The sequence below is a fragment of the Grampus griseus genome (assembly GCF_964374135.1).
Source record: "Grampus griseus genome assembly, chromosome: 2".
In the NCBI taxonomy this organism is placed as follows: domain Eukaryota; kingdom Metazoa; phylum Chordata; class Mammalia; order Artiodactyla; family Delphinidae; genus Grampus; species Grampus griseus.
Window position 1 is genome coordinate 118,138,592 of NC_139018.1, and position 22,982 is coordinate 118,161,573.

A 22,982-nucleotide genomic window follows, 5' to 3' on the forward strand; every position below is an offset into this window, starting at 1 on the left:
CAATTTCTTTAATAGATACAGTGTTATTTGGGTTATGTATTATTTCCTGAGTCATTATGGTAATGTGTCTTTTAAGGAATTTGTTCATTTCATCATAGTTGTCAAATTTATTGAGATAAAAGCATTCATAGGGACTTCCGTGGTGGCGCAGTGGTTAAGAATCCACCTGCCAATGCAGGGGACACGGGTTCGAGCCCTGGTCCGGGAAGATCCCACATGCCACGGAGCAGCTAAGCCCGTGCACCACAACTACTGAGCCTGAGCTCTAGAGCTCATGAGCCACAACTACTGAGCCCATGAGCCACAACTACTGAAGTCCGCGTGCCTAGAGCCCGTGCTCCACAACAAGAGAAGCCACTGCAATGAGAAGCCCGTGCACTGCAACGAAGAATAGCCCCCACTCGCCGCAGCTAGAGAAAGCCTGTGCACAGCAACGAAGACCCAACACAGCCAAAAATAAATAAATAAATAACTTAATTAAAAAAAAATCATTCATAAATGGTCTCTTGTTCTTTTAATATTTGTAGACTCTTCAGTAATGTTTCCCCTTTTGTTCCTAATATTGCTGATTTCTGTCTTTTCTCATTCAGTCTAGTTAGAGGTCTGTCAATTACACTATATTTTTTTTTTCAAAGAACCTGTTTTTGGTTTCATTGATATTTCTCTGTTTTTCAGTTATCTATTTCATTGGTTTCTATTCTTTGTTAATTTGTAACTATCTACTTATTTGGTTTAAATTGTAGCCTCTTACCATGGTAGCTTAGATAATTGATTTTAGGTCTTTTCTGCCTAATATATGCATAGAAAACTGTAAATTTCCTCAAAGCATCTTGTTAGCTGCATCAAAAATTTTGATAGGTTTCATTTTCATTCATTTCAAAGTATTTTCTAATTTCCCTTGTGATTTCTGGCACTTAGGTTATTTTAGAAGATGTTAAATTTCTAAATGTTTGGGAATTTTCCAAGTATCATTTTGGTTTTGATTTCTGATTTAATCCCACTGTGCTAAGGGAATATAATATACTATGTGTAGTTTCAATTTTTTAAAATTTGTTAAGACTTATTCCTGGTTCAGTAGATGGGCTATCTTGGTGAGTGTTTCATGGGCAGTATAAAAGTTTATATTTTGCTGTTGTTGGTTGAAATGTTCTATAAACATCAATTCAGTTGATAGTGCTGTTCGAGTCTTCTTTATCTTTGCTGGACTTTCAGTGTACCTGTTCTTTTCAGGTACTGAGGGAGGAGTGTTGATGTCTCCAACTGTTTTGGGTGCTTGTTTGTTTCTCCCCTCAGTTCTGTCAGTTTTTGTTTAATGTATTTTGTAGTTCTGGTATTATGTACATATACATTTAGAATTATTCCATCTTCCAAATGAAGTGATCCCTTGATCATTATGAAATATCCCTCATCATCTCTGATACTATTTTTCTCTTGTCTTCTGTCTTCTCTGATATAAATGTGGCTATTTCTTAAGATTTTGGTTTGCATGGTATATCTTCTATCCTTTTATTTTTTAACTATTTCCTTATTTTAGTGTGAGATTCTCATAACATATATTTGGTTTTGCTTTTTTAATCTGTCTTTTAGTTGGAGTATTTAGATAATTTACATTTAATGTATATATTAATGTGGTTAGGTTTATATCTACCATCTTTGCTGTTCTTTTTCTATTAACCGTTCCTTTGAATTAATTTTACTTTGAATTCTATTTAATCTTCTCTATTGTTTTTTTCCTTTATTGGCTTATTCTTTTTTCTACCTTTTTATTTACTTATTTTAGTGGTTGCTCTAGGATTTATAATATGCCTGTTATTGCATTCTACTATCAAATAATTTTATACCATCTCATATAATGTAGTACATTTATAACAGTATTCTTCCTTTGTCTCACAGTCATCTTTTTCTCTCTGAACTTGATTTTGGCTAGATTTTATTGCTGTGTCTTCAAGTTCACTGATTTCTTTTTTTCTGCAGTGCTTATCTCATCCAGTGAAATTTTCACTTCAGATATTATATATATATATTATCTCTAGAAGTTCTATTTGGGTCTTTTTGAAAATTCTCCATTTCTCTCTTCCCTGTATTCCTGTTTTCATTTATATGGAGCATATTTATAACACCCTTTCAATGTCTTTGCCTGTTAATTCCACCATGTCTGTCATTTCTGGGTCTCTCTGTGTTGACAGATACTTTTCTGGTTATGGGCCACATTTTCCTACTTCTTTGTATGTCCAGTAATTTTTAATTAAATGTCAGGTATTTGTGAATTTTACATGTTGAGTTCTTGATTTTGTAGTATTTCTTTAAAGTGTATTGGACTTTTTCCTAATAGGCATTTTAAATTGCATATTAGTTTGATCCTTTCTAGGCTTTCTAGGCTTCCAAGCACCTTTCAGGAGGGTCTAGAGGAACTTTTACTTTAGGGCTACTTTTCCCCTGCTTCTGCACGTGGCCCTTCTGGGGTCATTACTGATAGTCTTGTATATTCAGTGAGGTTTTTCCCCTCTCGCTGGAGGGAACTTGTTGAAATATTGGCCCCATATCAGCTCTGTGAATCCTTTGTCTTAGAACTCCCTGGTAACGTTTTTCCTTAGAAGTTCTTCTTGGCTGGTCTCAAGAAATTTACCCTTCTCATGTACAGGTTTTTATTTAGCTAAATACTCAAGGGAACCCTCATTTAAACTGCTGGAACACTTTCACTGCTTCTCTGGAACTCTACCCCATAAATTCTAGCTACCTTGGCCTCCTTGTACTTTTTTCTCCATCTCCTCACGTCAACAAGATTGCCAGACTCTATTTGGGTTCTTCCTCCTGTACTGGAGTAGTAAATTGCTTCCTGGCTGAGAGCCTTGGGTGATGGTAGGGCTCGCCTTATTTGTTTCCCTTTTCGCAGGGATCACAGTCCTGCACTGCTAGTGTCTGAAAATAGTCCTCTCCTATATTTTATACTGTGTTCTAGTTGTTTGCAGTAAGAGGATTACTCTGGACTTTTTACCCCCTCATGCCCTCAGAAGCAGAAGTTGAATCATTCTAGAATGAGTTTTAATACTAACACTTTTACAAAATTGTGAAGCTCTCAAGGAGTTATTATTTTTTACATAACTTTTAACCATTTATTCACTTTTTCCTCAGTATTGTTATAAAGATCTTGTATCGACTGTAGGAACTATTATTTATTTTTCAATTCAGGGAGCCCATTACAAACTTTAAATCAGAAGCTGACCCAAAGAAAATAATTTATCATACCTAAGAAATCTCACAAATCAGGAAAATGGATTTTCGAGTATACAAAAATTCTCTCAATATTATGGAATAGTCATTTTAAATATAAAATTATTATTTAATATTTCATTAGAAACATGAAAGACTTGGAATGAAATACTTGGAGATAAGGAAAAAATGAACCATTTGATCTAGTGTTAAAATATAAGTCCTATCATTTTAGAGCATAACCATGTGAGTATATGTACTTTATATCAGGAACCGGCAAATGTTATCTGGAAAGGGCCAGATAGTGTATATTTTAGACTTTGTGGGCCATACAGCCCTTGTTGCACCCACTCAGCTAATCCTTCGTAGTACAAAAGCAGCCTTAGATGATTTTTTTTTTTTTTTTTTTTTTGTGGTACGTGGGCCTCTGACTGTTATGGCCTCTCCCGTTGTGGAGCACAGGCTCCAGACGCGCAGGCTCAGCGGCCATGGCTCACGGGCCTAGCCGCTCTGCGGCATGTGGGATCTTCCCGGACCAGGGCACGAACCCGTGTCCCCTGCATCGGCAGGCGGACTCTCAACCACTGCGCCACAAGGGAAGCCCCTTAGATGATACATTTTTAAATGTGCTAGCTGTGTTCTGATAAAACTTTATCTATAAAAATGAAATTTGAGTTTCATATGATTTTTATGCCTCAAAATATTTTTCTTCTTTTTATCTTTTTTTCCTGCTATTTAAAAATGTAAAAACTACATTCTTACCTTGCAGGTCATACATAAACAGGTGGCTGGTCAGACTTGGCCCCTGGGTCACAGTTTGACAGTCCCTGCTCTATGTGAATAAAAAGCTCCCAAGTAAGCGGTAGGATTCCTGTCGGACTGTTGTGTTTTCATTCTAAGTAATGCTTTTACTTAGGGAACTAAATAAATAGTTCCCTACTATTAAATTAAATAGCAAAGTAAATAAGATCACACAGTACTGAGCCTATAGGACTTTGATAGATTTTAAAATGTCAAAGGTTATATCAGAGGTTCCTCAGTTAATGGGGAATTGGGGCTAATGTCCAGTTTATCTTACTCTCAAACTGACACCTTTTCTCTTTTTAATTATGCAAGGTTAAATTCCTTCCTTCCTATTTTGTTTCAATATGCCTATCATATTAATGTTTAAAAATTGGCATATATGTATCCTAAATTTATTTATTTTGTGATGAAGTTGCCCTGGTACTCATAAACAAAATGCCCCCCCCCACCCCGCACCAGCATTATATCATTTTTAACTTCATGCTGTCCCCACTTAACAGGATCTAGGGATTTTTCTTCTTAGTTCACAATTTTGAGAATACAGCCTCTTCTCTTCATCATCTTTGCTTCTGTATTGTCTTCCACATAACCCTGTTAGCCAGTTAGAACACAAAACACATTTCAAAGCATATTCTCTTTTTCTACCTGTTGTAGCTTAGCATACTAGTCAGGCCCCTCTTAGAATACTCAGAATTTGTCTAATATGTAAAGCAGTGTCAATATATACAGTCTATGACTTTGTTTGGTGTTATGTTCACACAGTTAACTCGAGCCACACTTGAATGATTATGTAGTTTGTGTTCTCTAATCATAAGTGTATTTTCCTTCCTTAAGGTATATAATTGAAGTTGTTCTTTGGCAATACGCAAAATCCAGTGCTGTGGAAGTTCTAGAAGAGAGGGCTTGAATTTAGGTATATGCTGCTGTTGCCTCAGTGAGTGGGTAGTAACGTAGCTGCATATAGTCATTCATTCAGGGGATACTTTTTCTGCCTACATGTCTTCATGATGTTTTCCCAACACACTAGTACACCATCCAGGAAAAAAACAAACAGAAAACAAAAAAACCAAAAAAAAAAACCAGGCAATTCATTTCTTTTTACATGCAGAGAGAGAATAACCTTTGTTTTCAAATGTAAAATAAAAATAAGGATTGGTTCTGAAAGAAGCTATGAAGTAATAGAAAATTATCATCCAAAGAGAATTTGCCTAGTTACTTTAAAAAAAGTTACGAATTTTTAAGAAATTTTTTATACAAATTTCATTATTTTGATAATTTAGAAACTTTTCCCCATGAGTATTATAAGCTTATTCCTATCTTAATGACGTGTATGCCCTATGTCTGGAAGATGCTTCCCCTAAACTTTTCCATTTCTGGCTCATTTCAACTTGAACATCATCTCTTCAGAGGGCCTTCCTTGATACACTGTCTAAAACAGCACCTCCACCTTCCCAGTCTCTAACACCCAGTTTTATTTTCTTCAAAGCACTTATCACCATCTGAAATTAGTTTATTTATTTATTTGTCTCTTTCTGTATTAAAACAGTAAGCTCTCTGAGGTGAGAGATCTTGCCTTCCCTATTATCTGTCTATCTGTACTACTCAGAACATTTCCTTTCATATAGTAGGCCTTAAGTATGTAATTTATATGTGGCTGGAAGGATGGATAATTGAACGTATGTCTAATGCATGATCTGTAGGAATATTTGATAGGCTCACATGTATTGTGAGTCACCAAGAAAGAATACAGTGAGTAACTTTACCCAAATTTATTTCACTGTAGAACTACTTTTTCTTTAAGCATTTAGCTGTGTTAGACTTCCACAGAAGACATTTTGGAAATGTGACAGATGTACTGATATATTTAATTGTTTTTTCCTTTTATAATAATTTCAAACTTATATACAAATTGTAAGAATAGTACAGATAATTTTTCCTAAATCACTTGAGTGTAAGTTGCTGACATTATACTGCATCACCTCTGAATTCTTTAGAGTACATTTCCTACAAAGACATTCTGCCACATAACCAGGATAAAATAATCACAATCAGGAATTCAATGTTGATAGGTTACTACCATCTAACCTACAACCCTGTTCAAGTCATGCCAGTTGTTCTGGAATTCATTGGTGAGCATCCCTAGGAAGGAGGGAGGCACAGAGTAGGCAGCCTCAAAATCTGCATATGTCTTTCCTTTCATATCTTTGATCACTAAGTTCATATGTGTAGAGGAGACTCCGTAGAGCCTAGTGGAAAGTAATAGCTGACATGGGAAGTTGTTGAGGTGATATTTCAGATTTGGAGTTTGAGTTCTACCAAACACATCAGAATAAAGCATTCAGAAAAAGACTATTTTGGGGACTGAGAGGAAAGGAATGCAGGGTGGATTATGGAAGGATAATCAATCACTGCATTAGGAAAGAGTAAGGAGAGGTATGTTCTCATTTCAGTTTTTCCACTAACCAACACTTACCCATGGGAAATCACTTCACTTCTCTATCAGTACTTTTCTAGGTTATCAGTATTTGTATATCCATAAGTTCAATTTCTTTTCATATTCAAATTTCAAAATAAAATAAGCATTAATTGCATTTTTCTTCTTTAAAGACTTACAATGGAAAGAAGACTAATTTTGCCACTCTTTATGTGATACTGGGCATCATCATTTCATCTATATATTGGTGATATATATTTTTTTTTTCTTGGTAATATTTCTCCTACATGCTGCTCATCATTGTTATGTACCACATGAAGTGGTGGATTTAAGCACTGTAAGAACATTGGGTATTGTTTTCATCATGAATAACCCAGCTGTGTCAGAGTTAGATATTGTTTGATGTTGCACAAACAAAAACGTCCTTTTTAAAATGCTTTTTTGTTTCTTAAAATTTATTGAGAGTTTCAGTTCTACAGTATGTAAGCACAGTCATGAATCATTTAAAAGTGATCACATTGAAGACCGTAATTCAAAGAGTCATGTACCACAATGTTCATTGCAGCTCTATTTACAATAGCCAGGACATGGAAGCAACCTAAGTGTCCATCGACAGATGAATGGATAAAGAAGATGTGGCACATATATACAATGGAATATTACTCAGCCATAAAAAGAATCAAAATTGTTATTTGTAGTGAGGTGGATAGGCCTAGAGTCTGTGATACAGAGTGAAGTAAGTCAGAAAGAGAAAAACAAATACTGTATGCTAACACATATATATAGAATCTAAAAAAAAAAAAAAAAAGTGGTTCTGAAGAATTTCGGGACAGGACAGGAATAAAGATGCAGACATAGAGAATGGACTTGAGGACACGGGGAGGGACAAGGGTAAACTGGGACGAAGTGAGAGAGTGGCACGGACACATATACACTACCAAATGAAAATAGCTAGCTAGTGGGCAGCAGCTGCATAGCACAGGGAGATCAGCTCGGTGCTTTGTGACCACCTAGAGGGTGGGAGGGAGGCGCAAGAGGGAGGATTTATGGGAACGTATGTATATGTATAGCTGATTCACTTTGTTATAAAGCAGAAACTAACAACAACAACAAAAATAATTCCAGGAGAGAGAATGAATTGAGGTGAGGGACAGATGAAGATGAATGGTAAAATGTTGATAACTGTTAAAGTTGGGTGATGGGTATGTGGGTTCATCATTCTCTTTACTTTTGTATATGTATTTGAAAATTCCCATATTAAAAAGTTAAAAAAAAGTGATCACATTATCTTTTTCTTTCTTCTTAACTTTTCCAATTATTTTCCTTGTATTTGGTGTTATAGAGAAAACAAATTAGGGGTTGGGCCAGTTAAACATGCATGTAATTGGTGCTCAAGAGTCAGAAATAGGAAGTTATTAATTTAAACTTTTTTTATTGGAGTATAGTTGCTTTAATATGTTGTGTTAGTTTCTGCTGTACAGTAAAGTGAATCAGCTATAACTATACATACATCCTCTCCTTTTTGGATTTCCTTTCCATTTAGGTCACCACGGAGCATTAAGTAGAGTTCCCTGTGCTATATAGTAGGTTCTCATTAGTTATCTATTTTATACATAGTAGTGTATATATCTCAATCCCAGTCTCCCAACATCCCACCCCCACTTCCTCCCTTGGTGCCCGTATGTTTGTTCTCTACATCTATGTCTCTATTTCTGCTTTGCAAATAGGTTCATCTTTACCATTTTTCTAGATTCCACATATATGTGTTAATATTCGATATTTGCTTTTCTCTTTCTGGCTTACTTCACTCTGTATGACAGTCTCTAGATCCATCCATGTCTCTGCAAATTGATGTTTTGTATACCAGATTATAAATATATTTTATACTTAAGCCTAAAGTAAAACTACAAAGTGGCTAGAGAAACTTTTGCAATTGGAGATGTCTACTTTCATATTTAACAGAGGCTATATCAAAGTTGGAAATTGTGACTGTTAGAATTGGATTTTTATAAAGGTGAAATAGAGTTTAATGTTTCTTATTTTTATATTTCTAGCCAAAAAATGAAATATACAAGAACAATCAGATGAAGTCTTAGAAAGCCTCAAGTGCATCAGTGCTAGCTAGTTTGATTCCTATAAGTTACTTGGTTCTTAGGTATGGCATGGATAGTTCTTGAGTGTGTAGGATTCTATCCATGTCTCTTCCTAAGTAAGGAAGTTACTTCTTAAATGAATAAGTCTAATTTTAACGGTTGAGTGAGTGTGAAATTAAGAATATCCTAAAGGAAAGAAAATGTCCAATATATTTAAAACTAGTTTACTTCTCCAGTTTAGCTCTATTTTTTGTTGTTCTCTTGCAGTAAACATTGCTATCTTCAGAAAATAAGTTAAGGAATGAGAGGCAAGGAAGAAAGGACGTTCATCTTGGAAGGACCCAAAGCACTTTGAAATTTAAATGAATGTAATGATAGCTGCTAAAACCGCCTTTGTCACCAAAATGGATGAAGTACTTCAAATTTAAATGGTAACCAGATTTATCATATCATGTTACATTTCCACCAAGAACTTTAGATGACTTGAAAGGGTTTATTTTTAAGTTTAAATATTTACCTTACAAATACCAAAGTGTAGATAGAGTAGATAATTTTATAACTTATTTAGCATAGTCAGGATTTTATTTTGCCTCTTAATGCTTGACCCTGATATTAGCCAAAAGAATGTTGCTTTTTTCCCAGGTTATGAACTTCTTAACACAGAAACAGGTAAGCTTATTTGAGTACGAATATGGCATAATACTAGTATACTTATAGATCCGTCCTTTACCAGATATTTTTTCCTTTCATAGAAATAACCCAGGCAACGTAAATGGTGGTATCCTATCACACATGCAAATGGTTTTTAGTTTTGTTTTCATATTATTTTTTAGTTTCCTTATGTGACATCTGGTCTCTTGATCTTTTTCCTTTCATATCTGACATCTTATTTTAATTTAATCTTTATTTTATCCTCTGCCCCTGTTTCTTAGGAATTTAAGTTTATAAAAGATACAAGGTTTTAAGTCTTTATGTCATTAAAAAAAAAAAGACACAAGGATCCAAAATAGAAAAGGAGAGAGAAATTTGAAAAGATTATAAAATTATTTCTTATTATGAAATTGCAGTGACTGTTATATTTTAAGTAGAGTGGAAAGCAATTATAGAAAGACTTAAAGATTCTTTGTCAGTCTTCTTAAATCTCCTTGATCTTAGGCCAAAATTGTTTCAGTACATGTTTTGTAAAGACTCAAATGTTTACAATTTTTTAATCACATCCTAGTGAAGAATTAGAACTTTTATTCATTGGAAGTCTATTAATTTGATTTTGAGGTATAATCATTTGTTTGCTTGAGTCAGTGTGTCTTGGTAGTGAGTGGGTGTAATTGAGTACAACTGGGTCCTTGCTGTGAAATCAGGGCATGTGAAAAATCAGTCAAATACAGTATCCATTACTAGTCCTAATGATTCTAAGGAATGCAGGACCTATTATTTCAAGAAAATGATTTAAATTGGCAAGTGTAACCCAGGATAAGTAGTATGTAAGGAATGAATGTTCTAATCACTCTTCCCTGTTAATGTGTTAACATTAACCTGGATAGAAAATACCTTGATTTTTTTAAAAAAATTATCCAGTTATTGGTTAAACTTCTACTTATGGCATAATTAGAACTTTCCATGTTCTTTTCACTACCAACCATGTACCAGCATGTGGCCTTTTAAAAATGTCCAGCAAATTCTTTCTAGTCCTGAACCATTAAAAAATTAAAGTTGGAGAAAGTAACTTTTGAAACACAGCAGAAATTTAAGTGCTGAGTGTTCACTCATACAAGCAAGATAATGTGCAGAAAGTCCCTGGGGAATTCTCTGGCAGTCCAGTGGTTAGAACTCTGCGCTTTCACTGCCCTGGGCCTGGGTTCGATCCCTGATCAGGGAACTAAGATCCCACAAGCCACGTGGTGTGGCCAAAAAAAAAAAGAAAAGAAAAAAAGAAAGTCACCAAACGTCTCTGTCTTCTCCATTAATGATCTGAGTTTTCTTTACCCGTTTGATTATATTTGATTCTATAATCTCATATAACCACAGGTTCATTAATGAACCAAAAACAAACAACATTATCAAAATTTTTATCATGATACTTTTACCACTCCTTATCAAACTCTTAATTCTATTTAAATTCATCTCTCAGTGATTTTTGGTAACCATGGATAGGATCATTGAAATCCATAGGCAGTGGATTTTTTTAATCATTAATTTCCACTTTTTTTAACTACCAAATTTGTTTTTAGTCTCATAATATTAACAAGGAACAGATTAAATTAGAACTTGACCTCTCTACAAAATAAAACAAAAGAATTGCCTTGATTCTCCCATCAAGTCCAGTTCAGAGGTCATGTAATTCACCTACATGAGACCACCTGAATTACATATTATTTAATTTTTCTGGCCCCATCTAAGCTGGGTGCCTCCAGAATCCCAAATCTACTATGGCTTTTGATGAAGGAATAGAATCAGACTTCTGATTGTGCAACTGACAGAATTTCTAATTTGTACAATTAGAAATTCATATTTCTAACTGTGCAAACTATCATGGCCACTTTGAAGAGGCTGAAATTCAAAAGATGGGTTCTAGCTATGTTAAAGTTGAACCAAACACCCAGTTTTATCTAAGTTCAGTTCATTAGCTTAAAATTATGGTTCTTGGGAGTAAGGGAAGTGTATACTTGCAGACAGTAAGACCACTCTAAACAATGTATCTATCAGGAATCTTAAAATTCATAAAGCTTGATAGGCTCCATTTAGGACAACTGTCCTTATGGAGGGAAGCCTAAATGTAATTTGCCCAGACAAAAAGGAATTAAAAATAATAGTAATTAATGTGTATTGAGTGATTACCATATGCCAAGCATTCGAATTAGTGCTTAATATACATTATCTGAAGCTTCACCACTCTATTTGACATAGGTCCTGTTATTAAATATATCCATCTTACATACGAGGAAACACATTCTCAAAGAAGTTATGTAAATTGCCCTACATCAAGTTGCTAGTTCAAGGTAGAGCCAGGTCTATCTGACTCCATGACCTGAGCTCTTAACTAGGAGTTTATTCTAGTTTACAAACATTCAATATTTCAAAACTTCAACTTGTGAAGTTTTTATTTACCTAGTGGCAGATAAGGAGAGGTCTTTTTTTTTTTTTAAGCGAAAGGTCTTATTAGCAGCATTCTCATTTCAGCTTTGTAAAATTATGTTCCCTTTAGATACACAGTATTTTTCTTTTGCAACATCAGTTTTATTTTGTCAATAATTTATCATTGTTTTGATTATGTTCTTAAAGTGTTAGTTATTATTTAATGGAAAAGACAACTTAATCTACTAAGTAAAGGTTAAATTACTTGAAGATGATATCATTAGACCCGAATTTTATCTGAGATAACAGAAGACAGAGAAAGATAGGAGACGTGGGTGAGGAAAAAATGCAAAACTGACCTCTTTACTCAGCTGTCCTCCCTTGAAGTATTATTTGCCTTTCTCTTTATCCCAAGAAAATTCTTCCTTGTTTTTCAGTCTCAGTAACTGATACTGTTACTAAAAACTAAAATAGTAATGAATCTGGAAACCAGTTTGTCTTTTTTTTAATTTTTATTTTATATTGGAGCACAGTTGATTAACAATGTTGTGTTAGTTTCAGGTGTACAATAAACTGATTCAGTTACGCATATACACGTATCTATTCTTTTTCAAATTCTTTTCCCATTTAGGTTATTACAGAATATTGATCAGTGTTTCCTGTGCTATGGCTATACAGTAGGTCCTTGTTGGTTATCTATTTTAAATATAGTAGTGGCATAAATTTTCTGTTAAATATATACAGTCCTTTTCAAATAGGTACTTCTTGTCCAAATGGTAGAAAACTAAGTACATTAACCTATTATCAAAGTTTAATATGGTAAAATTTATCATCAAGACTCAACATATTAAAGATATCAGTTCTCCCTAATTTGATATATAGGCTTAACTCAATTCCTAAACTCCTGGCAAGATTTTGAAATTTATATGGAAAGGCAAATTAGAACAGCTAAAACGATTTTGAAAAAGAAGAAAAAAATGGAAGGAACCACTCCACCTGATTGCAAAATTTATATAGCCACAATACTCAAGACTGGTATTGGCAGTAGGATAGGCACATAAATCAGTAACAGAATAGATAACCCCACACAAGTATAGCCAGCTGATTTTTTTTTTTTAACAAAAGTGTAAAGGCAATTCAATGGAGAATGGATTGTCTTTTCATCAAATAGTGCAGAACAATTGAATATTCATGGGGGTGGAAAAAAAGAACCTCAGCCTAAGTCTCACACCTTATACAAAAATTAACTCAAAGTGGATCATAGATTTAAATGTAAAACTATAAAACTTTTTAGAAGTTTTATATGGGAGAAAATCTTTAGGATCTGGGGCTTAGTGAAGAGTAGTTAGATAGTACAGCAAAGCACAATCTATAAAAGAAGGAAAAATGGGTAAGTTGGACTTGATCAAAATTTAAAACTTTTACTCTGTAGAAGACCCAGTTAAAAGGATGAGAAGACAAAACAGTCATATGTAGAATACATAAAGTACTCTCAAAACTCAACAGTTAAAACAATCATTTAAAAAATGGGCAAAAGGCATGAAATATTTCACCAAAGAGGATATATTCTTAATAGCATTGGCAGATAAGCATATTAAAAAGATGTTCAACATCACTTGCTTTAAGGGAAATGAAAATTAATGCCATGATGAGTTATCACTATACACTTGTTAGAATAGCTAAAATAAAAAATAGTAGCAATACCAAATGCTGGTGAGGATGCAGAGAAACTAGATCTTTCATATATTGCTGGTAGAATATAAAATGGTACAGACACTGGAAAATAATTTGATAGTTTCTTTAAAAATTAAATGTACACTTACCATATGATGCAGCAATCCCACTCTTGGGCATTAAACCCGGTAAAATGGAAACTTATATCCACACAAAAACATGTGCATTGTTTTTCATACCAGCTTTATTTGTACTAGCCACAGATTGTACCAACCAACATGTTCTACAATAGGTAAACGGTTAAACAAACTGTGGTATATCCATACCATGGAATATGATATCAGTAATAAAAAGGAATGATCTACTGATATACACCACAGCTTGGACGGATCTCAAGAACATTATGCTGAATGAAAAAAGCCAGTCTCAAAAAGTCACATAATGTATTATTCCATTTATATGACATTCTCAAAATGACAAAATTATGATGATGGAGAACAAGACAGTTGTTGCCAGGGGTTTGGGAAGGTTGAGGGGTAGGTGGATGGGTGTGACTTTAAAGAGATAGCACCAAGGGGTATCTTTGCAGTGAAGCGATAGTCTGTCTTGATTGTGGTGATAGCTAGAGTAATCTACATGTGTCATAAAGTGACAGTGAATACACATACATTGTACCCATGTCAATTTCCTGGTTTTGATATTGTATTGTATTTACACAAGATGTGACTATTGGGGCAAACTTGTTTAAGGGTAAATGAGGCTTCTCAGTACTATCTTTGCAACTTCCTGTGAATCTTCAATTTCAAAATAAAAAGTTTAAAAAAATAACCCTATTATAATTAATAAGTATGGTCCAGAATATTCAGTCCTGTAAAATGCAAGGTCATGTTACTTCTGAATTAATGAAATGACTAGGGTGAGCTACACTAGTACCTGGTTAGAAGTTCTGAGGGTGCAGCTTTGAGCTCCAAATTCCCCCCATCGCATCTGGTGGCAGTTGTCTGCTTTGGCTTAAATATTGTCAAGGGCATTTCTAGGTCTTGTGGCTGGTTGGCAGACTCCCAGGACACTCCCATTGATTCCAAGAATCTCCCAGTTAACAACTATTTCAGGAGCCAAATCTGGGGAGATTGATCCAAGAAAGAACTAGGGGTGCTGAGATCTACCCTCCTGCTTCCTTGGGTTCCTGGGAGGGATTACTGGCTATTTTCCACTCTCTCCCCTCCATGTTATCACACTATCCCTCTTCCACCTTAGGAACTGTAGCCAGCCCCATTTGAGAACAAGGGTTGAATGAACTGTTGCAGCCAACTGCATATTATCCAAATATATATGATAAAATGTTTCACTTCTTTGTAACAGTTTTTCAGTTCAAGGTTTAGTGTATCTTAAGTTTCTGATATTTTGCTTAAGTAAGAAGAGTGTTTCATGTTCTTTGTAAAAAGCTGTGTAGTATGAGGAAAAGCAAAAGGAGAAGAAGAAAAGTTATGTCATCCTTGCTTTCTAAACTAAGAGCATAAAATTCGAAATGATCCTATGGATTCTTTTGGAAAGAATATTAAGTGATCGTCTGGGTTACACCCCTACCTTCTAGTGGCACGATCAACTGACCTGAATGATGGAGTGAACTTCATGCCATTTTACATACTGACTCATTCATTCATTCATCATTTACTTGGGGAAAACAATATTTGCAATAGTGTGGAAGGTTCAGGGGATACAAAGAAGGGTAGAGTGCAGGTCCCGTCATCAGTGGCTCACCATCTAACAGAACAGGCAACACATAAATGGAAAGATAGTGTATCAAGTGCTTAATGGGAGTATGAGAACAGAGATGTGACGGTGCTTTTTCCTCCTTAGGAAGGGTGAGGGAAGGCTTCCCAAAGCACGAAGGTATCCTATGTAGTGAGTGTTACCGGATAAATAGGATTTTACTGCCAGGGAACAAGCTAGAGGAAAAGAGTATTCCTATTCTAGGCAAAAGGAATAACATGTGCAGAGGTATACTTACCTCCTCTTGGGGAAAAAGAGTTACAGACTTTTAAAGTTGAAGAGATTATCCAAGATATTTTACTTCAACATCCTTGCTTTACATAAAATTAAATGGAAGCTCTTGGAGGCAAATCTACTTGCCCAATATTACTTAGAAATTACAGTATCGTTTTAAGTATTCTTTCAGACTTATGTAATTCAAAATGTATTTTGGTCAGCTATAACTCTATTCCAAGAAAGAAGGTTCTTCCTCATGTTTTCTGTGTTTATAAATCTGCTTTACTTCCAGGCTAAAATGTAATTAGGTGTTATTTCTATTTCTCTTAAAATTTTTTTATTATGAAATTCCATGAATTCAGAATCATATAACAAACATCTGTTATCTTACCACCAAGAATTAATTGAATGCTAACATTTTGTCATTTTTGCTAAAAGAAACAAAACAATTTAGGAACGATTGAAATCCTCTTGGTATCTCTCTCCAATTTCATTCCTAGCCTCCTTCTCCAGAGAAAATGCTCTATGAGGTTGGTGAATATATATTCTTATGTAAGTACTCGTAAACAATATGAAGGATAAATGATGATATACTAGATGTACGTTCTGCATCTTTCATTGATGTGTGATATTTATTTAACTGTATTTTTTCATATGAGCTCAAAATAAAACATAGCATAGATGAGTAGGCAACATACTCTAGTCAATAGTGCAGATTTGCTGCTGTGTTGTGACTTTGTCCTCTTGTGTTTTCTTCTTGGTACCTAAAGTGCCACCGTCTTCTTGTTAATTCTGCACTGTTTTGAAAGAATGTAATTCTTTCATTCTGTACGTTTTCAAATGTATTTTTAAGGCTTTTTTTGGAAAACAGTTATTTCTGTGAGCTTACATCTCTCACATTAGCTCTTTTAATTCTTTACTACTGAGATTGTTGTAGCAGGAATACTCTCTAGTAGAGTCAAATGACCAAGAAATGACTATACCATGTGGCATAAAGTCTCCCTTCACACATGTATTGCTGGCAAGACAACAATGCTAGGTAGTAAGAAGTCAGTCGTGATGTGTGGGAAGAGTTAGCCTCTGAAAACGCCATGACAGGATGACCCAGGAAGAGGATGTTTATCTGGACTTCGAAAAGAGCTTAGAAGTCCTTTCACCAAGGGCCTGGTCCTGGCATGGGGGATGATGGGGGAAGAGATAGAAATTTTATTGTGAAGGAGGGGATTACTGTGGGTGTTGAGAACACATTTTTACCCTTTGATTTATTGTGCCAACTGTAATTAGCAGTAAATGTTTTAAGTTAACGACAATCAGCTGGAATACCACTAAACATATGTGGCGATTGAGGAGCATAATAAATGCAAAGAGTCCCCTTGTTTCTGTTACTAGAAGGGAGATTCACCCACCACATTCTATAACAGTGAAAACTAGAAATCTGCACAAATGCTTGTAATAAACAAGCCAGTTATTCCTAACCTCACTGGTATTTGAATTCTGAAGTAGTTGTCCCCATGCAGTAGCAACAGAATAATGGAGGGAAGAAGTTAGTATTATCATTCTGGCTTGTACATTTTGATGTTTAACAATTCTGGCACATGGTCACAGGAAAGCTTATCTAAAAATACCAAATTGTAGAAATGAAAGGAAACACTTGATCCCTAAGAAACTCATTCTTCTTGGAGTCAGGCCCAGCTTTTGTTTCTTTCTGTTGGTTTGACATACATAGGAAGGAAAACACGAAACATTCTGGTGCTTTAGAACTCTCTGATGATATATAATGGGCCATTGTATAACTAGTGCTAAAGCACAGGTAAGTTTCATATGGGGAATATTTAAAAGGAAACCAGATGCAGATGCTTTGTTTAGATATGTATATATATGATCAATTGATTTTTGACAAAGGTGCAGAAGCAGCCCAGTGAAGAAAGATTAGTCTTTCCAACAAATGGTACTGGAACATTAGAAGCTAAACCAAAAAGAAACAAAAAGCCCTTGCTTCATAACTGGACATAGGCCTTGGAGATAAATGAAAGAGAGGAGATTGTAAGAAATTTGCCTTGTAGAAATAGAGGAAGTAATAAAACTGCCATGAGAATTGAAACATCAAAATGGTAGAGGGAATTATTGTAAAACAGTTTAATCTTTTGAATGAGGAGCATTGTGTATTGTAGGAAATGTGTATACATTATAGCTGAATATGCATTTAATCCACTAGCTTATTAAGCACCCTACCATTCACAGAGCACTGTGTTAGATTGGAGGGGTATTATAAAGGTCCCTTGAGGGAATCATACATAAACAATAACAAAACAGTGATAAGTGCTATCATAGTGGTGCCAGGGAAACTCAGAGGAAGGGACTGGCTAATATCTACACTCATCCTGAATGGGCTTCCCTTGCTAGCCCACTGAGCTCTGAGTACACTGAAGAATGTTAGTTGATCCACTGTCCCTTAGAGCACTTTGAGAAATTGTTGTTCATTTGATAGCTAAAATGCAATAAGGGATCTCTTCCATCTGGTGCTGTTTGAATCTGTGATAGCTACCTCAGGCTCAAAGAGTAGACAAAGTGAAGGAACCTGATGTGGTTTCCCTTTACCTTTCCTTTTAACTGTCATTTGATCTGCTTTTAAGTAGGTAGTCTTTCTCTTGCCTCTAGTTGTTGACCATTCTATATATAATCTCTATCACACAAGGAAAGCAGCAAAGGAATTTTTTTAAAGACTGCCACAACTCTGTAGGAATGAAATATCACTTTTTTTTTTCCATAAAGGAGTTTCCATGATACTCCACTCACATACAAAAGAGAAGTTGGAGTTGCACGTGATCACTTTGGCCAACCTTTTGCAGGTTTCTAATGCACATTCTCATCTCTCTTTGAAGGACTGTTCATTGCAACTTATACACACACTTTCCTTAAAGCAAGTACTACTTTTATTCTCCTCTAGTCTTCTGTCACGTAACAAGAGCGTTGGTGGAAATTGCTTTTCCATAAAAAGAACTGTGCCACCTACTCTTCAAATGCCACTGATTAAGAAACCATTGATTGATTTTTCCTAGGGAATAAATTAGGCTTTCCCCTGAGAGTGAAAAAATAAATAATGGGATATAAAGAATGAAGATAGTTTTGTGTTATGAGGAAAATGTTTATGTAGTTGCCATGGAAATAGCATGTAGGCATTTAAACCAGGAGCTTATGATATCTCTGTATTTGCCAAATATAATTCAGATGTGAGTACATTCATTCTCTTTCTTGGCTCAAATTTAGTCTGACATATGTGGTTATGTAAAATATGCTCTGCTTTAGCATATTTGCTTAATATTTGCAGGAAATGTATAATACAAGGGGCTGCCATGTTTTAAGGTTGTATAATTGAGGCATAGAAATAAAACTAGGGGAAACAATTCTCAGCAAGTGATTCCTAAAAACAAATAACAGTAACAATCAGAGCACCCGAGGCTGGGTTTTCCTGTGACATTCATAACTAACAGAGCTAATTAATTTTTATTAATGAAACATTCACAATATTGGACCGAATTAGTACTAGCTAATTGTTTGTGAGTGATGTCAGATGCTGAAAATGCACAGTTTGAGACTTTATTCTTATTTTAATGTATGTGGTTTCATTTCACAAGTGGAATAAAACACAATAGGCAGTGTTTCTGAATTATTATTACACTTTTCTGTCACAGGACAGCAGTTAGCCTTCAATTTCATGCTTTATAAATGAGGCACGATAGAAATCTAGAGAGGGCATTTATGGAGTTTGAAGATATGGATAATTTGACACAATTTTTCAGAGTTTGAACTTTTTTTTTTTACTAATTCCAAAGATAATACAGCCAATGCAAACTGTACCTGCAGCCACTGCCTTTTATGGGGCACACAAACTAGAACAATAGGCAAATCGAAAAATGATTAGAATATGCTCTATTCATGGAAATGGGGTGTTAAAATTAATCCTAATAACTCATCTTTTTATGCCAATTTTGCTACCCATTTCATAGCCCATAGGTTTATTATCCCCTCACTTAGATTTCCTCTAAGATATCATGTGCTTTGTAAGCAGATAGCCTAGAGGCTTAATGTCTTATTAAAGCAGTAATTGCTTATATGGTCCAATAAATATAACAGTAATTTAATGAGACCAAATAGTTACACAGATGGAACAGTGGGAAAAGGCTAATTAGAGAAAGTTTTTCAGCGAAGGTAAGTTTTGAGTCAAAATTTAAAGACCTTTCTGAGGGCATTTAAGCAATATATACCAAAAAAAATTTTAATATATATATACCTGTAAAATCTAAGGAGATAAAGATGTTTGCAAAGATTTAATTAGGAGGGCATTAGATTATTGGTTTGAGACTTTCCTTTTGTAATATAAATATTTACTATTTAAGTTTCCCTGTAAATACTGCTTTAACTGTATTCCACAAATTTTTTAAATTTTATATTTATTTTTGTTCAGTTCAAAATATTTTCTAATTTCCCTTGAATCTTCCTCTTTGAATCATAGATTGTTGGTTTAGGCAGTTTCCAGGTATTTGGAGATTTTCTTGGTAATTTCTGTTATTAATTTCTATTTGTTATGGGCAGAGAATATTCTTGATTTCTTTTAAATTTCTTAAGATTTCTTTCATGACCTAGGATATGGGGTGTCTTGGCGAATGTTTCATGTAAAATTGAGAAGAATGTATATTCTGCTGTTGTTGTATAAATGTCTTTAAATGTCAGTTAGATTCAGTAGGCTGATGGTGTTGTTTAACTCTTCTGTATCATTGCTGATTGTTCACTGTTGTTTACTGAGAGAGGAATGCCGAGATTTCCAAATGTAATTGTAGGTTTGTCTATTTCTCCTTTCAGATCTGTCAGTTTTTGCTTCATGTATTTTGAATCTCTCTTGTTAGATGCATACACATTCAGAATTATTGTGCCTTCTTGGAGAATTTACATTTTATTAGTATATAAGGGTTGCTCTTTGTTACTGTTAATTTTCTTTACTCTGAAGTCTACTTTGATAATATAACCACTCCAGCTTTATTTTGATTAATGGTTTCATGTTATATCTATCTTTTTCCTCTTTTAAAAAAAACTTTTAACCTACCTATATAATTATATTTGAAGTGTGTTTCTTGTAGCAAGTAATTGGGTCATGATTTTCCAAAGCCATTCTGATAATTTCTTTAATGTTTATACTATTTACATTTAATGTAATTGACATTTAAGTTTAGGGCGACCATTTAATTAATTTATTTATTTATCTAGGCTGTGTTGGGTCTTCGTTGCTGCACACAGGCTTTCTCTAGTTGCGGCGAGTGAGGGCTACTCTTCGTTGCAGTGCATGGGCTTCTCATTGTGGTGGCTTCCTCTATTGTGGAGCATGGGCTCTTGGCACGCAGGCTTAGTAGTTGTGGTACACAAGCTCTAGGGTGCACAGGTTTCAGTAGTTGTGGTGCACGGGCTCAGTAGTTGTGGCGCATGGGTTTAGTTGCTCCGCGGCATGTGGGATCTTCCCAGGCCAGGGATCAAACCTGTGTCCCCTGCATTGGCAGGTGGATTCTTAACCACTTCACCACCAGGGAAGTCCCTAGGTTGACCATTTATTATCTGTTTGTTCCCTTTGTTTTTTATCCTGTTTTCTCTTTCCTGATTTATTTGAACATCTTTTGGTATTCTATTTAACTTACCTGTTGTGTGTTTTACTCTGTGTCTTTGTAGATACTCTAAGGATTACCATGTACATACTAAACCTTGTACAATCTACTGAGAATCAATATTTTACCACTTCAAGTAAAATGTAGAAACCGTATCACCATATAAATGGCTTTATCTTTGCCCTCTTTAGGTTATAGTTACTTATATATTACACTACATGCATTGAAAACTCTATCAGACAATATTATTTTTTGCTTTCAGATGTCAAACATATTTTTAAAAATTCAAGAGGGGAGAATAGTCTGTTATGTTTATCCAGATAGTTACCATTTCTCTTTCTCATTCTTTATCTTAATCCTCCAAATTTCCTTCTGATAGCTTCTCTCTGAACAACAGAAAAAGCAATTCTTTTATAGCGTATCTGCTGGCAACCTCTTCTCCTGTTCTCCTTCATCTAAAGTGTCTTTATTTGACCTTCAGGTGAAGGACATTTTTGTTGAATATAGAATTCTTAGTTGACAGTTCTTTTCTTCCAGGACTTTAAAAATATTGTGTCGCTTCCAACTGTCCTCCGCTGTTTCTGATGAGTAATCTATAGTCATTCCAATTGATTCCCTAAAAATGTTGTTTTTCTTTGGCTGGTTTCAACTTTTGTTTCTTAGTTTTCATCAGTTTGATTATGATATCCTGGGTGTGGATTTCTTTGGGCTTGTCCTTTATTGAGTTCACTGGGCTTTTTAAATCTGTAGGATTATGTCTTTTGCCAAACTTGGGAAGTTTCTTCTAATGTATTTTTAGCACCATATTCTTTTTCCTTTCCTTCTGGAACTCCAGTAACATCGATGATAGGCCTTTGGTTATTTTTCTACAGGTCTCTGAGGCTCTCTTCTTTTTCTTTCTTTCTTTTTTTTTTTTTTTGGCTCAAATTTATTTCTATTTTTCAAATTGTATAATTTCTATTGAACTATCCACAAATTCACTGACTTTCCTTTATCGTCTGCTATTGAGCCTTCCCAGTGAATTTTTTCATTTAAAATGTATTTTTCAATTCCAAAATTTCCATTTGATTATTCTGCATATCTTCTATCTCTTTGCTGAGACTTTCTAGTTTTACATTTGATTCAAAAGTTCTGTTAAGAGTAATTATACAGAAAACTAAACAGAACAATGTTTATATGATTAGTGGTTGTTTATCCCTCAAGGTATTTGCTCTTGTACTTTCCTAAGTGAAATAAAAGATTATTTTTTATAATGCAGCTATAATCATTTTCTTCTTATAATTTCTAAATCCTTTTTACTGTGTGTGTCCTCTTTGGCCAAGACCCAGAAGAGTTTTAATAACTGCTCATAAGAGGCATCAGAATTTTTTCTTATTCCTTTATTTATTTTTATTGAGGCAGAATTGATGTAACATAATATTAACCATTTTAAAGTCATAATTCAGTGGCATTTAGTACATTCACAATGTTGTGCAACTACCACCTCTATCAAGTTTCAAAACATTTCATCACCCCAAAAGGAGACCTATCCATTCTCCATTCCCACCTTCTCTCAGCCCCTGTAAACTAATCTGCTTTCTATCTGGTTTTAACTATTCTTCAGATTTCATAGAAATGTACTAATATCTGTGATCTTTTGTGTCTGGCTTCCTTACTTATCATAATGTTTTTGAGTTTCATCTATGTTTGTGGCATGTATCAATACTTCATTCATTTCTATGGCTGAATAATGTTCCATGATATGAATATGCTATGTTTTGTTTATCCATTCATCTGTCAGTGGGCACTTGGGTTGCTTCCACCTTTTGGCTATTGAGAATAATGCTGCCATGAACATTCACATACAAGTATTTGTCTGAGTCCCTCTTTTTAGTTCTTTGAGGTATACAGCCAGCAGTAGAACTGCTGGGTGATATGGTAATGCTATGTTTAAATTTTGAGGAACTTCCACACTGCTTTCCACAGTGGCTGCACCATTTTACTTTCCCACCATCAATGTACAAGATCCATATCCTCACCAATACCTGTTTTTTTGTTTTTATGATTATGGCCATG

At 34.7% G+C, this 22,982-nt stretch overlaps 1 protein-coding gene across 1 annotated transcript in view; it reads left to right on the forward strand.

The window, feature by feature from the left end:
* The window catches only part of PEAK1 (pseudopodium enriched atypical kinase 1), a 162,245-nt gene that overhangs the window by 10,457 nt on the left and 128,806 nt on the right, over window positions 1-22,982 (forward strand). Inside the window, exon 2 of the mRNA XM_082647227.1 lies at window positions 8,809-8,972. The gene's annotated coding sequence lies outside the window, so the exon portion shown is untranslated. The remainder of the gene's footprint in view (window positions 1-8,808; window positions 8,973-22,982) is intronic.